Genomic DNA, 15717 nt, shown 5'->3' with positions numbered 1-15717 from the left:
GCTCAGGTCTCCTCGCCAGTCGCGGCCGCAGCCCTGGAAAGCTGCGTGGAAGGGGCAGCTCAGACCAGCCTTAAATCAAGCCGACAGCGGCCGCGGCCAGGCCCGCGGAGAGGTGTGCCAGGCTCGGTGCCAGCCGCTCGCACCTGGCCCAGGCAGCCTTTTGATGCACTGGGGGAGGGCAGATTCAGCCAGCCAGGGCGGCACCAGCTCATGTCAGGGGTCCATCTCTATCATTCATCCCTGAACTCCCGAGTAGACATGACTTCAGTGGAATGCCCGCTGTGCGGGATTGATTATTCAGTAGGCCAGCTAAACACGTTCTTCAGCACTAGCAGAGCAAGGCCCTCAAAAAGAACATCTTAAAAGACATTTGGGAGTGAATAATTTTAATTTCAAATACTTGTTATTTTTGACAAGATTTGATTTTATGGCAGCGTTTTTATTTTCAATTATAGATGAGGTTACACTAAAAGTCTTATTTTTGCTGTCCTCCCTCACCCTAACAGCTCCAAACATAACACCGTTAGGCCTGGCAGCAAAGGCAAGCCCTGCTTTAAAGCAATGTCTGTTTTGTTAAAGAAAAAATAAAAGACTGAAGCCCACAGATATACTGTTTTGTGTTTTGTTTTTCTGTTGATGCACAAAGGAATCCTTAACATGTTTGTCCTCAAGGACCAAAGAAAAGTATGTAGTAAAAAATGCAAATCATATCTAATGGTGCTTTCCAGCAAAAACCTTCTGTTATAGAATGCATAATATATGCAAGCATAATAAGATCTAGTACTGCAGACTTAGCATAATTATCTATAGGCAACAAAACCCAATGCGACTGAGTGGTGCCTCTTGGACCTGGAGTTCTCAAAGAGAACAGGCAAGCATGACAGAGGGAGGAAGAAGTAGGTATGTTTTGTGGAAAAAGAGGTGAATTTTTTACAAAAAATGGCAATTTCTGTAGCAGTCTGTATAATTCCTGTCAGGGTTGATGTGATTATCTGTTGTTGAGGCCACATTTACCACTTTCTAACTTCTGTCTGCCTGAAAAACTACAAATTAGATGATCATATGGACTAGAGCCAGAAGAGCGGGAGGCAGAAAGCCAGAGGCCAATTTTTTTTGTTTCTGAATAAGAAAGCCAAATCCTGACTTAAAATAATCAAAGTAAATTTTACATAGTGAAGGTCTTTCAAGCTTAAAGTCTTAAAAACACAGGCATCTGGATAAAGGCCTTAGCCTATTGCTCCCAGGGTGGTACTATATAGTCATTAAACAGCCCACAGATAAGGGAGTTATTGCTCCCTGGTTATTAAGCTGCCAGGAGGTAAATGATGGAACTAAGTTGGACTTGAAACACTCCCAAATTAAAACAATCCTAGCACTCTGGGAGGCAGAGGTGGGAGGATCACTCAAGGTCAGGAGTTTGAAACCACCCTGAGCAAGAGCAAGACCTCGTCTCTAAATAGAAAGAAATTAATTGGTCAACTAAAAGTATGTAGAAAAAATTAGCCGGGCATGGTGGCGCATGCCTGTAGTCCCAGCTACAGGAGGCTGAGGCAGAAGAATTGCTTGAGCCCAGGATTTTGAGGTTGCTGTAAGCTAGGCTGTCGCCATGGCACTCTAGCCTGGGCAATAGAGTGAGACTCTGTCTCAAAAAACAAAAAACAAATCTTGCTTTGAGCTGTTGAAAAAGCATTTTACTGAGAAATAGGATCCAGATGGTATTGCTATTTTTTTTAATTTAATTTTTTATATTTATTTTACTTTCTTCTTTTTTTTTTTTCTTCATGACACTATATGTTTACTTGTTACTACTGCTGTTTTTAACTGATGCTGAAAGGCAAAGGGTCAGGACTTAGAAAAAAGTCACTTGGAGGTCACTTCACATCAGCAAGGAACGATCTGAACTGATGGAAAGATGAACAATGAAATTATGAACAGGAGTAAGAAAGTAAGGGCAGTATTTGCCATAAATATGAAAGAAACTGTTTCTTCTTAATCTTTTCATTTCCTGTGTATAATACAGAAACCTGGCACATATCAGGCGTACAATTATTATTTGTAGCTTGACTGAATGAATGAAGGATGCCAAAAGGCAGCAGGCAGATAATACAGTTGGGAAAGGGGAACTGCAGAAAAGTTGGGTAGCTCAAGCCCTCTGCATGGTCCTGAAATGTCACCCCAATCTCCTGTGATATAGCTGTACTGCTCACTATCAGAATACCCCAGAGGCCAGGCGCGGTGGCTCACGCCTGTAATCCTAGCACTCTGGGAGGCTGAGGCGGACGGATTGTTTGAGCTCAGGAACAGGAGTTCAAGACCAGCCTGAGCAAGAGTGAGACCCTGTCTCTACTAAAATAATAGAAATGAGCTGGAAAACTAAAAAAATGCATATATAAAATTAGTCGGGCATGGTGACACATGCCTGTAGTCCCAGCTATCGGGAGGATGAGGCAGGAGGATCCCTTGAGCCCAGGAGTTTGAGGATGCTGTGAGCTAGGCTGACGCCACAGCACTCTAGCCCAGGCAACAGAGTGATACTGTCTCAAAAAATAAAAAAAAAAAAAAGAATACCCCAGAACAAATCTTATGCCTCCCTGATGTACAGCTTTCTATCATTTTTTACCTTGAATGGCTACGAATATATGGTTATGGTTAAGAGAGTCCATTCTGGAATCAGTCTGCATGGGTTCAAATTCTAGCCCTGATACTGAGTGCCTGTCAATAAGTTCCTATGTCAGTGACTCAGGCTTATCATCTATAAAATGGGAAATGTAGCAGTACCTAACTTCATAGGGTTGTTACAAGATTTAAATACCTATAAATCTATACATCATAAGGCTATTATAGGGTTAGCATGGCAAAAATGCTTAATAACTGAGCTTCATGAGTATTCCAATGTTGAAGTTAGCATGAAGTTAGTCTGTACACCAGTTATACACATTCTTTTGGTTTTGTATGACCAATGCATTGATGAGCTAAAGGTATTCATTCACTTACTAGTAATAATGAAATAAGGTTTCACAGGCGATCTTGATGGGTAATGTAGATTTTCCAGTTTTCAGGTTAAAGAGAGTCTGGCTTTGGTTGGCTTCTGTGCTCTGCCCTTCACAAAAGGCAGGCCCAGAGGGATAACTATCTCCTCCAGAGACAGAGTCTCTCTCCTGTGTCTCTTCTACAACTGTCCACGTGAGCACTTCAGAGGGATGATCAATTCTTATCTGATTAAAAGAAATCTTTGTATATACAGATGTGAACATAGGTTGAATATTTCATAAATATGAAGTAGTTTAAATAAACTGATAAGACCTACAGTGTTTTGTTTGTTAAGCCATATTACTCTGAAAAGATGTATTTTTAAACTTTGTCACTTGGGGAGAGTTTGATATCAAAACGTTTCTAAACTTATAGTATTAGCAATGAAATAAATGAAACAAAATTGGAGGGATCAACTCACATGTTCATTTATTCTATAAATATTCTTTTAATGGCTACTCTCTACTGAGCATTTGCATTGCTTTTTCATTGAGATATAACATACACATGTAGAATTCACCAGTCTTAAGTGTACAGCTTGACTAGGTCTTACATTAGTATCCATCCATGTAGCCACCATCCAATTTAAGATGTGTAATATTTCCAGCAGCTCAGAAGGCTCCCTTGTGCCCCTTCCAGTTACTAATTCCCCCCTCAAAAGACAACCATTATTCTGACATCTATCACTGTGGAATAGTTTTCCCTGTCCCTGAATGCTATGGACATGCAAAGGGACTCATACAGTACATAATCTTTTGTTTCTGGTGTCTTTTGTTCAACATTATGAATTCCTTTGGTTGTATGCAGCTATAACTCATTCTTTCTTTGTTACAAAGAATACTGTGCCATTCAATACACATTGAATTATTACTATTCAATACATATTGAATGGATATGCCACAACTTGTTTTTCCAGCATTATTTTTTTTTTTTTTCTTTTTGAGACAGAGTCTCACTCTGTTGCCCAGGCTAGAGTGAGTGCCGTGGCGTCAGCCTAGCTCACAGCAACCTCAAACTCCTGGGCTCAGGCGATCCTCCTGTCTCAGCCTCCCAAGTAGCTGGGATTACAGGCATGTGCCACCATCCAGCATTATTTTTAAGCAATCTTGTTCTCTTTTCTGAGTCTAGAGATTTAAATTTTTCTTTACAAGATCTCATGTTATTTTGCAACCTTAGCATGGGGGTTGGGATAGAACATAGGACATATATGGTTCTGTCGTACACACTATATATAGTTCACTCTGGAATTGCCATGGTTAAAGATACCTGTTGTATCTGTTGGTGTCCAGTGCCAAAGGAGGCATTTCAGAGAGCAACAACACACCTTTGTGTGTTTGGCCTTAGTGCTACATCACACACCTTTCTCTCTGCCCTAATCTTACCTGTAGAGAATTTAATCCTCCTTTATTACCCTGATCCATCACACTGGTGACTTCTTGCTGAGTGGACTCAATGAGCAGGAAGTGGCAAGTACCTTAGATGCATTAGAAATCACATGTGTATTCTGACCAATGTATTCTTATATAGAAAGACAAAAAAAGAAAAAAGAATCTTTCAGTACACAAAACAAAAGTTAAAAAAGCAAACAAAAATAATAAAACAAAACAAAATCTAATTTATTGAAGGAAAAGAAGGAAGGACAGAAAAATTACATGTGTTCTAGAAGGTTAGAAATAGACCTTAGTCCTGATACCAAGTACTATGTCAGTTGGGGTCCAGAAAAAAGAAACCACACTAGGCATTTCAAACAAAAGGGGTTTAATTCTAGGAACTGGTCACACAGATGTTAGAAATCTAAAAGGACATGGGAGGCCGAGGCGGGCAGATTGCTCAAGGTCAGGAGTTCAAAACCAGCCTGAGCAAGAGCGAGACCCCGTCTCTACTATAAATAGAAAGAAATTAATTGGCCAACTGATATATATATAAAAAAAATTAGCCGGGCATGGTGGCGCATGCCTGTAGTCCCAGCTACTCGGGAGGCTGAGGCAGGAGGATCGCTTGAGCCCAGGAGTTTGAGGTTGCTGTGAGCTAGGCTGACACCACGGCACTCACTCTAGCCTGGACAACAAAGTGAGACTCTGTCTCAAAAAAAAAAAAAAAAAAAAGAAATCTAAAAGGACAAAGTAGATGTTGAGGTAACCCAAAAAATGAGCAACTGTAGGAAGCACCTACCACCTGTAGGGCTAGGAGAACAAAAGGGAAGAGTTGACATCACAAGAACCTGGGAAGTTGAAGGACAGGCCACACGGGGCTGGGACCTCTGAGGGGTGCCCTTGGACCAGTGCCCAGGGAGCCTGAGAGGTGGGAAGCTGGAGCTGTCTGCACTGACTGGGTGGGTGCCATCACTGCTGAAAAGATGCCCTGCTTCTCTCCTCCCACCTTCCAGTCTTCCCCCAGCGTCTCCCACTGGCAGCACCTAAAAGGAACTCAGGGGACCAGAGTGTTTGCAAAACACGCGGTTGCAGACTCCTGAGCCCAGCCTCGCAAAGCTGAACTGAGAAGCGTGGGCTGGGCCTGAGCAAGAACCGGCATATAAGGGCGCAGCCATCACTCAAGGCATGGCCAAAGTGAGGAGGTTGCCTCTGTTTCTTCTGGGAACGTGCCAGCAGCAGCTCCTTCTGGTCTTGGTTGAAACCTTAGAAGTTCTGGGCCTTCTCCCAATAATGCTGAAAGCTGTCACCATCCCTGGACTGTCTGGCAGCTCAGGGCTTGCTCTGGACTTGTAGTTCCTAAAACTGCAGCGACTGGGTACACAGCAGGGGAAGGACAGAGCCCTCCCTGAGGTCAGTGGGACACATTCCAAGAGTGAATGCCTCACAAGCATTGCAAAGACTCTCTTAATACAGTGAGTTTCAGTTTCTCAGAGATGGAAACAAGTGAGAACAAAAGACTACTTTTCCCCCTCACTGTTCTGTTAGGAGACCTTGATGTGCAAACCTGACAGGGCAATGATGAGACAGAAGCAACAACTGACATCTAACCACAAAAGGAAAGGCAGGGCCCGGGGACAGAAGGAAGAAGCCGGTGGGAAGCACAGCTGCAAACTCAGACACGGACACAGTCAGCTTCAGGGCTTCTTGGGGACAACAGAAAGTAACCAGTTGAATGGAAATCACTGGACAGACACAGAGCAATAGAACCCATCAAATCACTGAGGATGACACCAAGGCAAAGGAAAAGAGACTGAGCTTTGAGCTTGCCTGACGGCCTCAGTACCCCCGTTTCACTGGCCCTGCTGGAGTTCACAAAGGGGGGCCCTGCTGTGCAGCTGGCCTGTCGAACATGTCACAGTGTGAAGCTCCATGGAGCAACAGCACTGGGCACAAAGGTGTTTGACTAAGAGTGAACAAATGGGTGAATTCCAAGGGCTGAACATGTCATCAATATTTTCTTACTTCTCAGGGCAGGGATCTTAGCTTGTGGAGAAATGGAGTTCCTAAGTCCAGTGTCCCTACCTCTTCTAACCTACTTCGAGCTGCACGAACGAGAGCCTGGGAGGGTGCCAGGAAGAGCATCTCTCCCAGCTGGCAGGAGAACACAGACACCGAACCTGCACCTGTGCACACAGCACTGGGCCCACTGTCCCTCTTTGGGCTGGGAATGAATTTGGTTTTTCTAGCATGTAGGCAAAGAATACTTTTTTTTAATGGCTTTTTTTTTGGTCTCACTCTGTTGCCGGGCTAGAGTGCCGTGGCGTCAGCCTAGCTCACAGCAACCTCAAATTCCTGGGCTCAAGCGATCCTCCTGCCTCAGCCTCCCGAGTAGCTGGAACTGCAGGCATGCGCCACCATGTCTGGCTAATTTTTTCTATATATATTTTAGTTGGCCAATTAATTTCTTTCTATTTATAGTAGAGACGGGGTTTCGCTCTTGCTCAGGCTGGTTTTGAACTCCTGACCTCGAGCTATCCGTCTGCCTCGGCCTCCCAGAGTGCTAGGATTACAGGCGTGAGCCACAGCACCCGGCCTAGGCACAGAGTATTTTTGACTCGGCATTGTGAAGGGACAATAGCTCAGCTTCTGCCAGCTGCCCAATTCAGAGACGAGACTTTCCTTACATATTTCTATCTCATGCCTACTCAGAGAGAAAGGACTTGACTTAACAATCCCCAAAGACGGAACTAAGTTTTCCTCTATTGATTTTTTAAAAAATTATACCACTTGAAGAACTCCAATCAAATGAGACCTTTGAGTCTTCAGGGCTACGTAATCCATGGTGCTTGTGTGGAAGAGCTGCTTCCAGTGGAGGTGGCAGGAATGTCGGGGCCATTCCACAGGCCCCTACCAATCTCCCCCAACCCCTTGTCCAGCCCACTGGGACGAGGAAGAGGAGGGCACTTAGGCTGCTTTGAGTGGTCATTGCGCCTATACTTAGAACCTGTGCTCACCTCCCTGGGTGAAGGTTCCTTCATGGAGGGTAATTCTTTGTTTCCTTGTCTGTTTTTCCCTCTGGGATAAGAGCTGTTCCAAGATAAACTGGGGATCATTCACCTCTATCCCACTAACTCTCAGCATAGAGGTGTGCACATAGTCCATGCTCAGTAAATGTTCGGATACATTTCATCTATTTTTCTTTTTTCTTTTTTTAGAGACAAGAGTCTCACTCTATTGCCCAGGCTGGAGTGCAGTGGTGCCATCATAGTTTACTGCAGGCTTGAACTCCTGGGCTCAAGTGATCCTTCTGCCTCTGCCTCCCAAGTAGCTAGAACTACAGGTCATGCCACCATGCTTGGCTAATTTTTCAATTTTTGTTTTTGGTAGAAACAGGGTCTCACTATATTGCCCAGGCTGGTCTCAAACTCCTGGACTCAAGCGATCCTCCTGCCTCGGCCTCCCAAAGTGCTGGATTACAAGCATGAGCCATGGTATCTGGCCTTGTTCTGAGTTTGTAAAATATAAAACCTATTTTTTTTAATGCTGTTGCCTCAATTATTTGTAGCCCTTCCCTAATCAGATGAGAAAGTTCTCATGCAAGTCGTGTAGAAATGACAGACAGAGGGCAGACAAGTAGGAGGAAGGTGAGAAAGACGAACATCTCAAAGACAGGCTGTTTCAGTTGCCGGCTTCAGACTGTGGTGCTTCCAGCCGAGGGTGAGTGTCGTGGAGGGAATGGTGGCAAAGTAGAGGGCTCCACCCAGGCCCTGCCGCCTAGTCCTCTGGACGGGATCTGGAATCTCAATTGACACAGTCTCCAGGGGATTCTATTTTTTTTTTTTTTAGTTTGATCATAAGGCTAGTTTTTGAGATAAACCAGGGGATTCTAAATCCACCAAAGTTTGAGAAGCACTGGCTGCTACTATGGACTGAATTCTGTCCCCACTCAAACTCATTCATTGAAGCCCCAACCTGCAGTGTGACTGTATCTGGAAATCGGATTTTTAGGAGGTAATTGAGGTTAAATGAGGTTGTAAGGGAGGGGCACTAATCTGACAGAGCTGCGGCCTCATAAGAAGAGGAAAAGAGAAATCTCTCTCTTTCTCACCCCTTTCCCCACTCGCCACGTGAGGACACAGGAGAAAGCCCCGATTACAAGTCAGGAAGAGGCCCCCACCAGAAACTAAATTGGCCAGCACTTTGATCTTGGACTTCCAGCCTCCAGAACTGAAAAATAAATATCCCTTATTTAAGCCACCCACCCTATTGTGTTTTGTTATAGCAGCCAAGATGGCTAAGACATCTTCAGAGAAGGCAGGCCATCATTAACTACGGAGAAGAGACCCTCTTTCTAGACGTGTGACTCTTGAATTCTACACTCTTGTTTAATTCTCCCAGTGCTGTATTGTATAACATATCTTTGGGTACAACAATGTTGATCACTCTGGAAGCCTCACTTCCAGAGCTCTTGGGAATTCCAGTTGTGGCCCAGAAAGAGCACTGCTGCACGCCGGAGGCCTAGACCTGTGTCCTGGCCCTGCCACTTTGCCTTTGAATGAGACTCTCCCAGGCCCTGGCCTCAGTCTCCTCATTTGTAGAATAAAGGAACTGGACTGAATTTGGGGTTTTAAACTGAGCAACAAAACCCTCTTTTCAAAGAAAATCTTCTGAGGACCCCCAATATGGACACATAAACATCCAGCTTCCTTGGTGGAAAAGGCAGGAAGGGGAAGCTTTTGCTCTCTTGCGCAGAGTGGCTCCTGAGAAGCGGCACAGCTGTGCCCTGGCGAGGACAGGCCGCTGCACCGCTGATGTCTCAGAACAATGAGCGCGCACACACGCCGCTCCTAAAGCGCCCTGGCTTGGCCCTGCCTGTGTAAGCAGAGGGCGCAGCTGAGAGTGTGCCAGGCCCTGTCTGCGGGCCACTTGCTGAGCTGACTTGGGAATCCTGTAACACACCCAAAAGAATCTCTCAAGCTCAAGGAAAAACTATGTGACTGAGCTTCCCCTTAACTGAAAAGAAGTTAAAAAAGAGAGAGAGAAGCCGGGCGCGGTGGCTCAGGCCTGTAATCCTAGCACTCTGGGAGGCTGAGGCGGGCGGATTGCTCGAGGTCAGGAGTTCGAAACCAGCCTGAACAAGAGCGAGACCCCGTTTCTACTATAAATAGAAAGAAATTAATTGGCCAACTAATATATATATAAAATTAGCCGGGCATGGTGGCGCATGCCTGTAGTCCCAGCTACTCGGGAGGCTGAGGCAGCAGGATTGCTTGAGCCCAGGAGTTTGAGGTTGCTGTGAGCTAGGCTGACGCCACGGCACTCACTCTAGCCTGGGCAACAAGCGAGACTCTGTCTGAAAAAAAAAAAAAAAATAAAAGAGAGAGAGAGAGAGAGAAAAAAAAAAACCCCAAAGCAAAAAATCTCAAGGCTATTATAAGTGTTCCCCCCTCCACATTGCAGCCACCAAAAGTTCTGCTTGGAAAGAATCCTTCCGCGATATGGAAAACTGTATTTGTGATTTAAGGTTAAGTCAAGAAAGAATAAAAAAATTATATACAGTCTGATCACAACTATGAAAAAGTCCACATATACATATTTTAAAGAGACAGAAAGAAACAGAATCATGGCTAGGGCCGGGCGCGGTGGCTCACGCCTGTAATCCTAGCACTCTGGGAGGCCGAGGCGGGCAGATTGCTCAAGGTCAGGAGTTCAAAACCAGCCTGAGCAAGAGCGAGACCCCGTCTCTACTATAAATAGAAAGAAATTAATTGGCCAACTGATATATATATAAAAAATTAGCCGGGCATGGTGGGCATGCCTGTAGTCCCAGCTACTCGGGAGGCTGAGGCAGAAGGATCGCTCGAGCCCAGGAGTTTGAGGTTGCTGTGAGCTAGGCTGACGCTATGGCACTCACTCTAGCCTGGACAACAAAACGAGACTCTGTCTAAAAAAAAAAAAAAAAAAAAAAGAATCATGGCTAGGAATAAGGGCTTTGTTAGACCTAACATCAAAGTCTGAGTTCTGCAGTTTCATTGACTGTGAGTTGGGGCAAGTCAATCCCACTAAGTCTGAGTGTTCTCACCTGTTAAGTGCGTTGTAGGTAACAATGGACATAAAGCATCAGAACAGTGCTGACCACACGGACAATTAATGGCAGCTATGTCACCGTGAGTGGTGGTAAAATATTACCCGTGTTTAAGCCACATTGAGTTTTCTTTTTTTTTTTTTTGAGACAGAGTCTTACTCTGTTGCCTGGGCTAGAGTGCTGTGGCGTCAGCCTAGCTCACAGCAACCTCAAACTCCTGGGCTCAGCCGGGCGCGGTGGCTCACGCCTGTAATCCTAGCTCTCTGGGAGGCCGAGGCGGGTGGATTGCTCGAGGTCAGGAGTTCGAAACCAGCCTGAGCAACAGCGAGACCCCGTCTCTACTATAAATAGAAATAAATTGATTGGCCAACTAATATATATATACAAAAAATTAGCCGGGCATGGTGGCGAATGCCTGTACTCCCAGCTACTTGGGAGGCTGAGGCAGGAGGATTGCTTGAGCCAGGAGATTGAGGTTGCTGTGAGCTAGGCTGACGCCATGGCACTCACTCTAGCCTGGGCAACAAAGCGAGACTCTGTCTCAAAAACAAAAACAAAACAAAAAAAAAACTCCTGTGCTCAGGCAATCCTCGTCCTGCCTCAGCCTCCCCAGTAGCTGGGACTACAGGCATGCACCACCATGCCCGGCTAATTTTTTCTATACATTTTTGATTGGACAATTAATTTCTTTCTATTTACAGTAGAGACGGGGACACACTCTTGCTCAGGCTGGTTTAAAACTCCTGATCTTGAGTGATCCACCCGCCTTGGCTTCCCAGAGTGCTAGGATTACAGGCGTGAGCCAGCCCGCCCAATGCCACATGAGGTTTTAAGAGACTTAGCTGACCCTCTCTTGATTTCATTAATGTACATATATTTATAATAAGACAAAATAAATAAAGAAGTTAAAAGAATTGCTCTATGAAGAAATGCTGTGCTCACATGAAAACAGCATGCAGGAAGGGGGAGGATCAAGATGGCAGACAAGAAACACCGCCAGACAGAGTGTCTCTGCAGAAAAGACAGATTCTAGCAGAAATTAAGAAAAAATAAGCAAGAAGATGAGCATATAGCGGACGAGCGCCGGAAGGACGGGTACCTGAGACCCGGGGAGACTCCACGGGAGGAGGCTGCGGAGGAGAACTGGAAGCTGAGACCGCCGGAGCAGCCCGAAGACCAGCGGGAAGGGTAGGTGGCTGTGCCCTTTCCCCTCCCCAGCATCTGGGACTGCTTGTGGGCTTCTCAGCGGGTGGAGAGACCTGCGGACACCAGCCCAGAGATGGCCGCCGCCAGCGAGCAGTAAGCCTGTAGCGAAGGCGGCACCAGGCTCCCAAATCCTGGCGGGCACCTCCGTGAGCACAGACCCGAGCCGCGCGGCAGGCGCCATATTGCCTCCTCCTCCCCTCCCCCGACCCTACCCGCGGCTGCCCAGAGAGACAATATAGCCACCAGCCGGAGGCACCTCCAGGGAACGGGACCCTCCCTTTTGGGACCCTACAGCTGACTGAGGGGAACTCAGACTGTGAGCTCCCTACCCGCCAGCCCTCCCAGGTGCTGTTGGCCTGGTGATCCCAGGAGAACAGGGCAGACCCTGAGGCTGAGAGACATAGACCCAGCGTGGGCTCCCTGTGGGTGAATTGGGACTGGCACTCCTCTCCCTGGTGGGGATAGTTTGAACTCTGGGACCCAGAGGTCAGTCCTGCAGACCAGATCCCGTGCACTGAGGTCTCACATTGCCCAGGGCACAGAAGGGATATTTGTGAACAGCCTACTGAGGTGTGTGTGCCTTCAGGGGCAGATCAGCATCCTAGAGGGCAACCCTCCTCCCAAAAGGAGGCCATATGCCCAGCCCAGGTGGCGTTTCTGCCGAGGGAACCTCTCCACCAGCATCAGAGTCAGGGGAGGCCTGGTGGCGTGAGGTCTGACCTGCTGGCAGAGGCCCAGGAGTAGCTGCAGAGTTGGAGACGGTGGAAAGAAGCCAGGCCTGCTCCAGACTGCAGGTCTCAGACAGCCCCACCCCCACACGCAGACTCTCTGGCTGAGCAGGGCCATTCCAGCCCCTCCCTGACAGCTTTGCCCAGAAGCAGAGAACAGAACTTTGACCCCTGCTAACAGCATTGGTGGTGCCTGAGGGCAGGCTTACCCAACCCAGCTCCACCGAGACTCTCTCCTAGTCCAGCCCTCACTGAGGGGGAGAAAAGTACACACCTGGAAGTCCCAGGCCCCACCCAACACCTGAGGCACTAGAGTGCCTCTCTACAGGAACAAGAGCTGATAACAGGACACAAAAACAACAGCGTAGCCTGTTCCTCCAAGCAAGCGCCACCTACTGACAGGGAGGGCATCCTGCACAGCCTGTTCACGGCACCTACTGACTCCTCATACAGGGAGTGGTCGAATCTAACCCACAGACACCACCTACCGGCTCAGAAACTAAACAAGGCGTGTGAATACCCAAACAAAAACCTAAAGGAAAGAAACAACAACTGATCAACATGGGAAGAAATCAGTGAAGGAACTCAGGAAATATGAAGAACCAAACGGAAAACACACCCCCAAAGAGGAGCACCATCCCCCTAGAAACAGACACCAACCCAAATCAGGCAACCAAAATGACAGAAGAGGAATTTCCTATGTGGATCACAAGAACACTCACCAACCTGCAACAACAACTCAATAACCAACACAAAGAAACCACAAAAAGCCTCCAGGACCTAGAACAAAAGTTCACTAAAGAAATAGACACAATGAAGAAAACTTTCACCGAACTCCTGGAAATGAAGAATCAATTCAAAGAACTACAAAATACAGTGGAAAGTCTCAATAACAGGGTAGATCAAACAGAAGAAAGAATCTCAGAGATTGAAGATAACACCCTCCAACTAAATAGAACAGTCACAGTGATAGAGCAGAGAAACTAGAGAAAAGAGCAAAGCCTACAAGAGATATGGGATTATGTGAAGAAACCTAATGTGAGGGTCATAGGGTTACCAGAGTGGAAGAAGACAACACTCAAGGGTTGGACAAGCTGTTTGAAGATATAATAGAGGAAAATTTCCCAGGCCTTGCTCAAAATCTCGATATACAAGTTCAAGAAACTCAGAGGACCCCTGGGAGATTCAATGCAAACAGGAAGACGTCACGACATGCAGTCATCAGACTGACCAAAATATCAACTAAAGAGGCCCTTCTAAGAGCTGTAAGATGAAAGAAGCAAGTAACATACAAGGGAAAGCCAATTCGAATAACACCATACTTCTCTAATGAGACTTTACAAGCAAGGAGAGACTGGGGCCCCATTCTCACTTTTCTGAAACAAAACAATGCCCGCCCTAGAATCTTATTCCCTGCAAAACTAAGCTTCATCTATGAAGGAGAAATAAAGACATTCTCAGACAAGCAAAGTCTCAGAGAATTCACCAAGACAAGACCAGCCCTACAAGAAGTACTCAAAACAGTGTTATGTATGGAACACCATAATAAAAACTCACGAATATAAAAACAACCAAAACCCAAAGATTAAAGGCCAGATAATACAATGGCTCAAGAGAGAAATCAGAACAACAAAATCCAACCCAACAGAATTAACAATCTACCTCACCTATCAGTTCTCTCAATAAATGTGAATGGCTTAAACTCTCCAATCAAGAGACATAGGCTAGCTGAATGGATAAGAAAATACAGGCTGAGTATATGCTGTCTTCAGGAAACACATCTAACCTGCAAGGATGCATATAGACTAAAAGTAAAAGGGTGGAGATCAGTATTCCAGGCAAGTGGAAGCCAAAAGAAAGCTGGCATGGCAGTTCTAATTTCAGACGATTGAGTTTTTAAACCAACAAAAGTAGTGAAAGACAAAGAGGGTCATTATATAATGGTGAAGGGGACACTTCAACAAGAAGAGATAACAATTTTAAATATATATGCACCCAACTTAGGTGCACCCAGTTTCATAAAGCAAACCTTACTGGATCTAAGCAAATGGATTAATAGCAACTCCATAATCACCGGAGATTTCAACACCCCACTGACGGCATGAGACAGATCCTCCAAACAGAAAATTAATAAGGAAATAATGGACTTAAACAAAACTCTGGAACAATTGGGTCTGACTGACATTTACAGGACATTCTACCCAAAATCCACTGAATATACGTTCTTCTCATCAGCTCACGGGACATTCTCTAAGATTGACCATATCCTAGGACACAAAGTAAACCTCAAGAAATTTAAAAAAATAGAAATCATACCATGTAGCTTCTTGGATCACAGTGGAATAAAAGTAGAAATCGACCCTAACAGAAACTCGCATTTCTATACAAAAACGTGGAAATTAAACAACCTCCTACTAAAAGATTACTTCATAAATAAAGAAATCAAGATGGAAATAAAAAAATTTTATGAACTAAATGACAATGGAGAGACAAGTTGTCAAATCCTCTGGGACACAGCTAAAGCAGTTCTGAGAGGAAAGTTTATCTCCATAAATGCCTATAACCAAAAGACAAGAAGATCACAAATAGACAATCTAATGAAACGACTCAAAGAGCTGGAAAAAGAAGAACAGACCAACCCCAAACCCAGCAGAAGAAGTGAAATCAACAAGATCAAATCAGAACTAAACGAAATTGAAAACAGGGAGGCTATTCAGGAGATTAATGAAACATAAAGTTGGTTCTTTGAAAAAATAAACAAAATTGACACGCCATTGGCTAAGCTAACGAAAAGCAGAAAAGAGAAATCTCTAATAAGCTCCATCAGGAACAAAAAAGGAGATATCACAACTGATCCCAAAGAGATACAAGATATAATTTATGAATACTACAAAAATCTTTATGCACACAAACTGGAAAATGTGGAGGAAATGGACAAATTTCTAGAAACACACAGCCTCCCTAGGCTCAACCAGGAAGAAATAGATTCCCTGAACAGACCAATCTCAACAGCTGAAATAGAAACAGCAATTAAAAATCTTTCTAAAAAGGCCGGGCGCTGTGGCTCACGCCTGTAATCCTAGCTCTTGGGAGGCCGAGGCGGGCGGATTGCTCAAGGTCAGGAGTTCGAAACCAGCCTGAGCAAGAGTGAGACCCCGTCTCTACTATAAATAGAAAGAAATTAATTGGCCAACTGATATATATATATAAAAAATTAGCCGGGCATGGTGGCGCATGCCTGTAGTCCCAGCTACCCGGGAGGCTGAGGCAGAAGGATCACTCGAGCCCAGGAGTT

Source organism: Microcebus murinus, chromosome 8 (genome assembly GCF_040939455.1).
Source record: "Microcebus murinus isolate Inina chromosome 8, M.murinus_Inina_mat1.0, whole genome shotgun sequence".
In the NCBI taxonomy this organism is placed as follows: domain Eukaryota; kingdom Metazoa; phylum Chordata; class Mammalia; order Primates; family Cheirogaleidae; genus Microcebus; species Microcebus murinus.
Note: the sequence above shows the minus strand (reverse complement) of the source record.